Source organism: Microcaecilia unicolor, chromosome 4, assembly GCF_901765095.1.
Source record: "Microcaecilia unicolor chromosome 4, aMicUni1.1, whole genome shotgun sequence".
In the NCBI taxonomy this organism is placed as follows: Eukaryota; Metazoa; Chordata; class Amphibia; order Gymnophiona; family Siphonopidae; genus Microcaecilia; species Microcaecilia unicolor.
Genome location: NC_044034.1, coordinates 308,097,925 through 308,108,848, shown reverse-complemented (window position 1 = coordinate 308,108,848; position 10,924 = coordinate 308,097,925). Strand labels below are relative to the sequence as shown.

Genomic DNA, 10,924 nt, shown 5'->3' with positions numbered 1-10,924 from the left:
TTGATCACCAATATGAATCCTTCAGCTGCCATTTCTAGTGTTTTCTAGTGTTAACGTCTATCAGGCACAAGGCCACTTTGACCTGTAACCCTAGGGTTGGAAAGCAGCTGCCTTCCAGGATTACCTATTAACTTCCAGGATTACCTATTCTGCTTCTTGGGAGTCTGACTGTAGCTAGCCCACTTCTAGCTGTGTCTTATATTTCTGGTACTCTTAGTTCCTACTTCCTGACTGGCCCAGCAGGAATTAGCCCAGGGCAGGCTTGAGCATTTCTGCCCACCACTTGGCTTGTTTCCTGTTGATCAAATGTTGTTTTCTTGTCAAGTCGTGCATTTGCTCCCTGTTTTTGCCTTGTATATAGTAGCATGTAGTGTAGCATATAGTGCCTTTTGCTCCAAAGGAGTGTAGTCAGGGCAGGAGTGATCTCTAAGAACTATTGCCCATGTTGGCTCTGCTGTCAAATGGCTGCCATGAACTTAGAGGCAATCTCATTATTTAAATTATTTTATATATATTCTAGCTTGGATATTATTTTGGTGATTATAAAGTAATTCCAGGCTCTGTTGGGTATGATGAAGAGGCAACATTTTAAACAAACTTGTGGCGTGCAGAAGCTAGATTCTATGAGAAAGGAACCTGCAGTGATTGTTTAAGTGCAAGTACTGGTCAGCTTATAAGTACCTGTATATATGTAAACGCTTTGAATGTAGTTGCAAATAGTGTTAGTTGGGAAATCATATTACAATGAAATGAAGTTATATGCTCTTGATTGTAATTTTTCAGAGTAAATAGTCCTCACATTCAGTGACATCAATGTGCTTTTTTAAATTCTGGATCATGCATCAGGCTGGTATAATGTCTGCAGTGTAGACCTGTGTCTAGGCTCCTTACCCTATTTTTGTAAGAATCTATGTCATGCTTGTCCTTAACGGTTTTATAACTAAAATACAAATGGGAGGACATCTCAGTACTACTTTATCTTGTTGCTTGTGCACAGTTTGGGTAAGCATAACAATCTGGTAATAGTGATTTTTTTTTTTTACACATTCTCTCCAAGCCCCTATCTCAGGGGATATTTAACTACATCTTCATTGACTTGGGAGCCTAACATGCCAGACTTGTTGAAAACAAGTCCTTATTAAATTGGCTCTCCCAGTTGTTAGCCTGTGCTTACTATTCTGGACTGGAGGGTAATAATCTCCTGTGGGTTATGCAGAGGGCTGCTAACTAAAACCTCTGGAAAATCCCCAGTGGGCCTCATTGGTTCACATTCAAATAACCAATTTTAGTTTTTCAGTTTCAGTGTTTGGATTGGGCAATAAGTTTCAACTGAAGTTTAGTTTCAGCCAAAAGTGTTTAAACAGTTTCAGTAGCAGTTTTGATTTCAGCTGAAACTGAAAAAACATGTTTGGTCGGCCTCTATGGTGGTAGACAGGTAGTTGTAATGGGCGTAGTTAGGTTTTTTGTCTCTTGAGTTTGTGCCCTTATTGGCAGATGAGGGAAGCTCTAGTTACTACCAAAACACAAAACCACAAAGACCTCACTTCAATATGGGTGTTATATTGCAATTTGGTAATTTATAAATAATGATGTCATCACATAGTTCTGGGCATCAGCTAGCTCTTCCAGTCAACACTTGAAATCAGGGTCACAACAAAAGCTTTAAGCTCTACTTAGAGTGTAAGCTCTTTGAGCAGGGACTGTCTCTCTTTGTTAAATTGTACCGCGCTGCGTAACCCTAGTAGCGCTCTAGAAATGTTTAAGTAGTAGTAGTAGTAGTACTTGAGCTGGGTGCAGGCCAGGGCCGGATTTACTCTGGTAGGCTGTAGAGTTTTAAGACACATTTTTATTCTTATTTTTCTTTGTTAGTCCGGGAGTAAATAAACTTCACTCTCACCCAAGAAATACTCCAGTCCAGGTTTTGTAAACTAAACACTAACTTTATTTGAAGTCTGCAACAAGCAGTTTATCCAAACTTCATATCGTTGATATCAGTAATTCTTCCACTAACAAACAGTCCAATTATATCCAAACAGTTAATAGCTGAAAAGAAGATTTAAGTGCCGTTCAAAGACAATATTTAGAACGTGCAAAACTCGCTAAGCGTATTCTGTAATGCACAATGCCTAAATTCTAATGCGCGGGGAAATGGGCATTCCAAAATGTACGTGCACTGTTATAAAGATGCCCCTCTGTGCCTAAATCTATGCGTTGGTATTTACATCATGTTTTTCTTGGTGTAAATGGATGCACGTAGTTCTAGGCGCTGAGATGTCAACAGAGCATATTCCGTGTCTAAATGTAGACGCCCGTTTTTAGATTATACTTAGGTGGAAAAATTATTCTGCGTGGATTTTTCAGAGCCCATATATAGAATCTAGCCCTGAATGTATTTGTTTTCATTTGCTGTCAGTAGTTAGCTGCTCTCTCTCTGTCTTCCCCTGGTTAATTATAATAACTTGTCATGTAAAAAATGTTTCCTGGGCTTCAATTTACAGAGTGAAGAAATATATTAGAAGTCATTTACTAATGGTTATCATGGCATTATCTGCTACAAGGCCCTTTTTATGCCATGGACCCGTGGCACTTAACACACAATAATGGTGTTACTTTATGAAAACCAAATACAAATGCAGCACAAAAACGGCCGGATTGTGAAAGATAATATACATTAAAAATGTCAATAAAACATAAAAACAGAGGCACAAACTTACTCACTGTAAACTTATTAACATCATTGATAGCCTGACATGTTTTGACATAGAGTGTGCATCAGGGGCCCATGTTCATAATGGCATCATACAACACTGGTCCTCCGTAAACAGACATTTTGAATAAATGCTATCTTTTGCATTGCGCCAGTATTTGTACTGCTCTTGCATTTTGGTTCTAAGTTTTTACAGTAGTTTTTGCCTCTTTTTTTGTGTTCTGTTACCATATGACAACTATTAGTAATGACCCCCCCCCCCCCCATTTTCTAAAACCATTGCTAGAAGGGTAATTCCTAGAAATTAAGTAATAAATACATACAGATGAATAAGTCTATGCCTTTAAGGTAGCTGAGCCATCTATATTCTTACTATACTGAGGTTGCTTTATCTGTTCCTTCTCTTGGATGATGTGCCAAGCAGATGTCACTGATGGCTCCAGCTTTTGCTGGTCTACAATGAATAGGGAACCAGATGGGATGGTCTTTGAAATAAATGACCACGTGATCCCTTTTTTGGTCTACAGCTTGTTTCCCAGCTCAACTTTTTTCTAGTTGGACGTAAAGGTGATATAAACTTTTTGAATGGGCTTTGTTTCCTTTAATGCAAATTGTAAAATACCATTATGCATGAACTGGGTGTCATTTAGCTATTTCTGGGAGACCCCACGCAGTTCATGTTCCTCTGGATATTTATGAAGGGATCTTGTCAAAGGTAGGAAAATAGAGCTCGGACACTATGTAAATGTAAAATCATATTAACCCTTTATTTCTTGCTGCCATTGATTTACATATGGCTTACAAAACATCCTGGTTGATGTTCAAAACAATTTAACCAGCCCAAAATGGCTGCTGACCAGTTAAATTGCTTGTTTAGAGCTATCCACTAATTTTCAGTGGCACTTAACTGGTTTATCAGTGCTGAAAATTAGCGGTAGTGCCTAAATGAAAGCTGGCTATTTTGGGGGTGTTCTGAGGGCAGAGTCAGTACTTGGCTAGTTTAAATGCCGATATTCAGCACACAACCAACTAAGATAACCACATAAAATGCAACTATTTTTATGTGGCAACTCATGGTCAGTTAACTTCTGAATATCGACTTAACCAGCTATGTTTTAGCCAGTGCCGTATAAACCAATTATTCAATGCTGAAGCCCAGACATGGCCTGGCATGAATATCTGAGAATAGCTCAGGCAGTAGTCAGACAAACACTCACCATCATCGGCTGAATATTTACCCCCTTGTGTCAAGTGCTTTTTCTCATATCTTTTGTAATGAAGGAATAAGGTTCAAGACCATGGTGAATTAGATTTGCTGCTTTTTCTACATCAGCAGATAAAAAGTCACAGAACTAAGCAGAACTGATGCAGCTGCATGAGCCTATGACATCAGTTTTTTATACACCCTTGCAGCTGCATCATCACAAATCATGCATTGGAAAATATTGCATATTGTTTTTGTGTGTTTTTGTTTTAACTGAATGTTTATTAATAGACTCAAGTATGTTTTGTTGATGGAAAAATTCACAGCTGCTTACATAACAGGAAGAACCCTTTTGAGCATCATTAGTAGGTTTACAACAATTTTTGGAAAATGTTATATATTGTTTGTGTTTTTTCAAAATTTTTTTTTTGAGTGCTTCATTTCTGCTATTTTTTTTCCAGTATTAACACACACCACTCTAATTAGTAGAAGTTATCCTTACATAGCAAACACTATTCTATTTAGACCACACTCTATGTAAAATAGTAACATCATAAATGTCGGCAGATAAACACCTGCATGGTCCATCCAGTCTTCCCCAAACAGGTAGCCGGAGTTCAATTGGCACTCTGCATAGGTTCCACTTCTTCATGATTAAGTGTTTAATCTCTGTCTCTCCCTGCAAGGTTTGGGCACAGACTGTATAAGTCTGTCCAGCACCCAGTCCTACTTCCCAACTGCTGGAGTTGTCATCGAGCTCACTCCAGTCTTGAGCTCGATCTGTTTTTTTTACCATTTACAGGATCCAGACCATAGAAGTCTGCCCAACATTGGTCCATATTTCCCAACTTCTGAAGCTGCCATCAAAGTTCACTTCAGTTATGAGACCATTTAAGCTTTGTTTTAATTGGATTCTAATCCTTTTTTCTATGTAGTGTTTCTCTGGTTTATCCCATGCATTCGTGACTTCTGTCACCAGTTTGTCTGCACAACCTTCCTGTTTGAGGGCATTCCAGGCACCTACCACCCTTTCTGTAAAAAGTATTTCCTGACATTGCTCCTAAGTCTCTCAGCTTGGCAACCTCAACTCATGATCGCTAGTTCTTCTACTTCCCTATCTTTTAATATTTAAACATCTGCATCATACCCCACCATCCATCCTTCCTCTAAGATAAAGTCCCTTCCAAATAATGATAACAAAAACCTAAATTTTTTTTCTGTTCTGTTTTGAAAACAATATGAGCAGGATTGAGTAAATGACGCTCAAAGTTAGGCGCTGAAAAGATACACACTAAACTAGTTTACTCGCAACCAACATTGGGTGCTGGATCTATACTTGCTGAAACCTGGTGTAATGTCAGTGCCCAAATTAGGCATAGATATATTATTCTATAACATGGCACCTAACTTATAGAAACAACCCCTGATCTGTCCATACTCCTCCCATAGCTATGCCCCTTTTGAGTTGCGCGCTATGAAGTTCAGGTGTGAATGTTATAAAGTAGTGATTAGGGTCAATTAATTCCAATTATTGATTGTTGTCAGCTCATTAATTAATTAATTTGCACACGCATCAGCCTTAGGCACCCAAATTTGTGTGACCTATGTAGAATCTGGGGGTATGTAACAACATAAGATGTCATTGTCAGTTTCAAACCACTGTACATCCCTAAAGATTTTTGCATTTTTGTTTACCAGCTGTGACTTTGGCTTTGTATCTGTAGGAATAAAATAATTGACCATACATGAAGTTGAAAGGAATTATAATTACTGCATTGTGTCATGGTCTTCAGTGCTTGAACACTGCCAGATTGTAGGATATTCTGTATGAAACTCCAGATCAGGAAAATGTGGATTTCTCGTGTACATTCTCCCTCATTCATCAAACACAGTACAATGAAAGACAACAGCAAATCAGTGCTTGCCTTTATTAACTGTTTTCTGATACAAGAAGGTAGTGAATGCTACTCAAATTAGATCAAATACAACTGCCATCGAGCTTAGTTTTCAGCATAATTAATCTGCATTTTGTTAATGAGCAGAACTCATCAGCAATATGACACATTACCTCCTCAAGCAATTCTTGGTAGCTGATCTATAAATCTTGCTAATGATACCATATCTCCAAAATTACTTATATAATTTATATTTTATCAAACACTGCTATTGATCTGTTTTAGATCCACACTTATATGCATTTAAAATCTTTCCTGGTCAAAGATCCCATATAACATATGAATGCTCTGCTCTGAAGATTTGATTTCTGAACAAACACTTAATCATGGTTATTAGAAAGTAGCTTAACAGAATTTATCTCTTGACTGGGAATTCGTCCATATGATTAAATAAAAACCTTGAATTCCCGGTCATCTGCGGAATTTCTACAGATAATCTTCAGTGGTCCTTTTCTTACATCTCTTGAGGTTCAGATGTCACGAACAGGGGTTGTTTTCACAAGTCTAAAGATATACAACCAAAACACTACATCAATAAACAATGTAATATGACCAATATTTATTCCACTGTGCTTTGGTTTCTCCTTTTAATAAAGAATTTGTATTGAGAATTTACTCTCTAAAAATCTCAACTCAATCTCAATAGTCAAGAAGTCAGAAACATCTTAACTTTATGTTCCATTTAATTTTATTCATGTCACACACAATTGGTGTTGGTTTAAGTCTCAGAACTTCTATGCTCATAAACCCTTAATGGTATCAGAGCAAAGAGTCAAGTCTTCAAAACTTGTTGAGTTGAATAAAAGTAAAATTCAAGAGGTATTCAAACCTGTACAGCTGACTGCTGAGAGCTATCCTTTGTTTGAACAAATTTATCTATCTGAAAAGGAAGAAGTAAGGTTCCCATATATGAAGCACTAGTGCTGCTTTTCTGATCAAAAGTGAAGCTGTTGGTTAATTCAACCCTATGTAATATAAAGACAGCAAGATAGAAACTGTCAGCTAATCCATGAGCTCCTGAAAATGTGTTAAATATCTGAAGCTAAAGTTTCAAGGCAGTTTTGACCATTTATATTATTAGTTTAAATCAGGGCTGCCTAGAGACAAACCCGGGTCTGGGGCAAACACCCCCTGGGTCCGCCCACCCCCCCTCTGGGCGGGCAGCCCCCCTTCAGACCAGCCCCAGTTACTTGTCCTGCTCCTGTCACTATGTGCAAGAAAATTCTCCAAGGTCTGGCACCAGCATTGCTCTCCTGTTCCTGTGCATGGCAGCGCCACAGAGCAGAGTCCTTCCTTCCTTCCTGCTGCGTCCAAAGAGGCTGTTTGGATGCGGCAGAAAGGAAGTACTCTGCTCTGTGGCGCTGCCATGCGCAGGAACAGGAGAGCAATGCTAGCATCAGGCAGGCCTCCCTTGGATGCTAGGCCCAGGGGAATTTTGCCCCCCTCTCAACAACCCTGGTTTAAATCTACATGGACCTCCAAATTCTATAAATTGTTGCTAAAATTGCGTGTGCAAATTTGGGTACTAGCCCAATTTATGTGCTCAATTTAATTGAGCTAATTAGCACTGATAATTGGCTTGTTAATAACCAATTATTGGCACTCATTAGATTTAATCGAAATATACGTGTGTAAATTTAGGCACAGGATCTGCTCCTAAATTTGACATATTATTTCAAAAAGGATCATGTGTGGAACAGGAGCCTTCCTAACATTTGCATGTATTGTTATAGAATGAGGTGGGATACACGCCTAATTTAGGCATGCACATTTGCACCACATTTCAGTTGGTGCAAATGGCCATGCCTAAGTTAGCTGCAAATCCCGGGTGTAAGTGCTGTTCTATAAACAGTGCCTAACTTTAAGTGTGGTTTATAGAATTGCACTTTTTTGGCATTGATGTTTTTGGCACCATATATAAAATCCATTCCAAAATGCTTGGAAATTCATTTTGCATAGCTTCAACATGACACAAGAAATGATTTTTATATATTTAAACTGTTAATAAGAGATGAGAAAAATAAGAGATGTATACAGTAGGTAACATTCAGTGGCAGAGTTCTGCCTATTAATTTAAACACATTAGGCTTGCTATTCAGTTGCTAGTCTTGATTCTTGCCATCACTCCACTTTCTCTCTCTTCCCCTGACCATGTGAGTGCCCACCTGCAATGTACACACCATCATGTTTTGGCATGTACTTGCAGAATACTGCATGCTGAAAAAACGGTCAATTATACATGTATATGTCCACATATACACATAAATGTCTACAAGTACTGACATTTGTACACATTCTTGCTGCCCAAAGCTAGATGGCTCCTTATAGAAATACTGCCATATTTACATATGGAAAATTGATACCATAAAATTGCATGGTGAATATATGGCGATGTAAACACAGAAGAACAAAATCACACAGGAAACAGCAAAGGTGACTGAAAGAGGAGGACTGGACAATGCTCTTGAATACAGAGTTTATTGATCAATCTACAGACTCGATACGGCCTTGTTTCGGCCAAAGGGCCTGCCTCAAGAGTCTTGAATTGCTGCAATTAATAGCTATATCCCTTGTTTTTTCCTTTCTGGACCAGAGGCACAGTTCTCGTTAGTTCAGGGATTCCATTGTGCATCCCGACTGAGCATCAAGTTATAACAGTATCCAGGGCCGGTCTTAGCAACTGTGGGGCCCTGTGCAGACCAATTCACTGGGGCCCCCCCAGTCCCACCCAGCCCCGCCCCTTGTTGACAAGATATGTTTTAAACATTTTCTTTTATTCAAATAAAGACAAATCAAGCAAAACTTGTGTACAAAAACTAATTCAAACTTGAAAAAATGCTATACTAGGAAACCTTTGGGTTTAAAAAGCAAAACCATGTGCAAGTAAGGACTAGATAAATAAATTAAAACAAATCCCCTTAATATGTAATACTGGTAGCAATAATGAAACAGTGATTGAATATTCAGATAGCAAGCAGCCTGAGACAACAGATTTATTTTCCACTGAATATCATTAACTTTGTATGACTTGGCTGCTAATAGTGTGCTGAACTGGACAATGTTGGCACATTTAGCCACACCCGTTTACTAGCCATGGTGCATATAAACAGTAATCATTGAAAATATTACACCAGTACAGGAGAAGAAAAATTACTTTTTTTTTTCCATTATAAATAATTTCTTTAAGCTGTTACAGCTCCAGTATACCCAAAATGACACAAACCAAATTAGCATACAGATTCTGCAAGCAGCACAATACCAGAAAAACAGAACATTGCTATACATTGCAAAATAAGACAGCAGATGTAAATTCTCAAATTGGACATATTCCAAACACTAAAAATGAAAATAAAATGATTTTTTCTACCTTTGTTGTCTTGTGACTTTGTTTTTCTGATCATGTTGGTCCCAGTATCTGATTCTGCTGCTATCTGCACCCTTAACCTCCACTTCCAGGGCTTCCTTTCCATTTATTTCTTTACTTTCCTCTTTTCTTCTTCATTTCTTGCCCTATATCCATAGGTAAAAATCTGGATCCTCCGCGGACTTGACTGGAGGAGGTATAGAGTGGATCCAGCTTTTGCCTATTTTCTCCAGCCATGTGCAGTTTTTCTCCTCTTTTTCCCTTTCCCTCATTGCTGTGAGTATGCATCTCCTTCCTCTCTCTTCCCTCTCCTCCATCCATGTCCAGCATTTCTCCTCTCTCTCCTCTCCTCCATCCATGTTCATCTCATGTCCTCTCTCTTCCCTCCCCTCCATCCAAATCCAGCATTTCAACTCTCTCCTCTCCTCCATCTGTGTCCAGAATTTCTCCTCTCCCCTCCATTCATCCATTCATGTCCAGCATTTCTCCTGCCCTCCCCTCCATCCATCCATATCCAGCAACTATCCTCTCTCCCCTGCCCTCCCCACCCATCCATGCCCAGAGATTCTCCTTTGCTCCTTGTCCTCCCTTCTCATCCACATCCAGTGATTCTCCTTTGTCCCCTGCCCTCCCATCCCATCCCATCAATGTCCAGCGATTTTCCTCTTCCCTCCCCTCCATGTCCAGTGACTCACCCGCCCCAGCCCCCAATTTAACTTACCCCCCTTTTCAGCCCCCAAGTTTCTGAGGTCCCAGCCCCATCTGTGCCCTCAGTTTTCTTCAGCTGCTTCCTACCAGCCGCCGTGCATTTAAAAAGTTGTAGTGGCAGCAGCGAAAAAAGCAGGCTCGCCTCTAGCCTTTAAGCCTTCCCTTCTTCTCAGTGTGCACTGTGCCGCCTTCGCGGAAACCAGAAACAGAAATTGCATCAGTGCACGCTGAGAGAGAAGGGGAAGGCTTAAAGGCTAGAGGCGAGCCTGCTTTTTCACTGCCACGACTTTTTAAACGCAGGGCAGCTGGAAGGAAAGCACATGAGCGACAATATGGCAGGGAGTGACAGGAAGCACTGCGGGGTCCCTGGAGGTGCGAGGCCCTGTGCAACTGCTCCTGTCACCCCTGCCTAAGACTGGCCCTGACAGTAACGCCGTTTTTTTTCTTTCCTTCCAAGACTTGCTACCATTCATTGACCAATTGACCAATTGCAACTTACTCTGCACAAGTTCCACTTCTTCAATTATCTTGAGTTAAGATATAGCTATTAATCTCAGCAACCCAAGAATATTGTCTAATCCTCCTTCACTGTTTCCTTTGTGTATGGGTGAATATATGCTCATAAGTGTTCATACCAACAAGAACACATTCACTTGTATGGAGTCAGTGTGTAGGTGGTCCCAGGGAAGTTCAAGTGTACAGCGCTGTGTACATCTAGTAGCGCTATGGAAATGATAAGTAGTAGTAGTAGTAGTAGGGATGGTGTTTGAGATACACACATAGGAGAAAATTCTATAAATGGTGCTCAAAATTCAGTGCTGACAAAAAATCAGCACAGAACGTTATTCTATAACAGGCGTTCCAAGATTGGAATAGTGTGTACTTCCAGGATCCGCACTCAACTTTGGGCATGAGGCATTCATCTGAAACTAGGTATAAATCCCATGTGCAAGTTGGGCATTGATCCCCAAATTCTGTAACACTTT

The 10,924-nt window shown here is 39.7% G+C and overlaps 1 protein-coding gene across 1 annotated transcript in view; it reads right to left on the bottom strand.

Moving 5' to 3' along the window:
* Window positions 1-6,323: 6,323 nt before the first annotated feature.
* The window catches only part of LOC115469314 (disintegrin and metalloproteinase domain-containing protein 28-like), a 90,317-nt gene continuing 85,716 nt past the window's right edge, over window positions 6,324-10,924 (bottom strand). The window contains exon 19 of the mRNA XM_030201821.1: window positions 6,324-6,370. The gene's annotated coding sequence lies outside the window, so the exon portion shown is untranslated. The remainder of the gene's footprint in view (window positions 6,371-10,924) is intronic.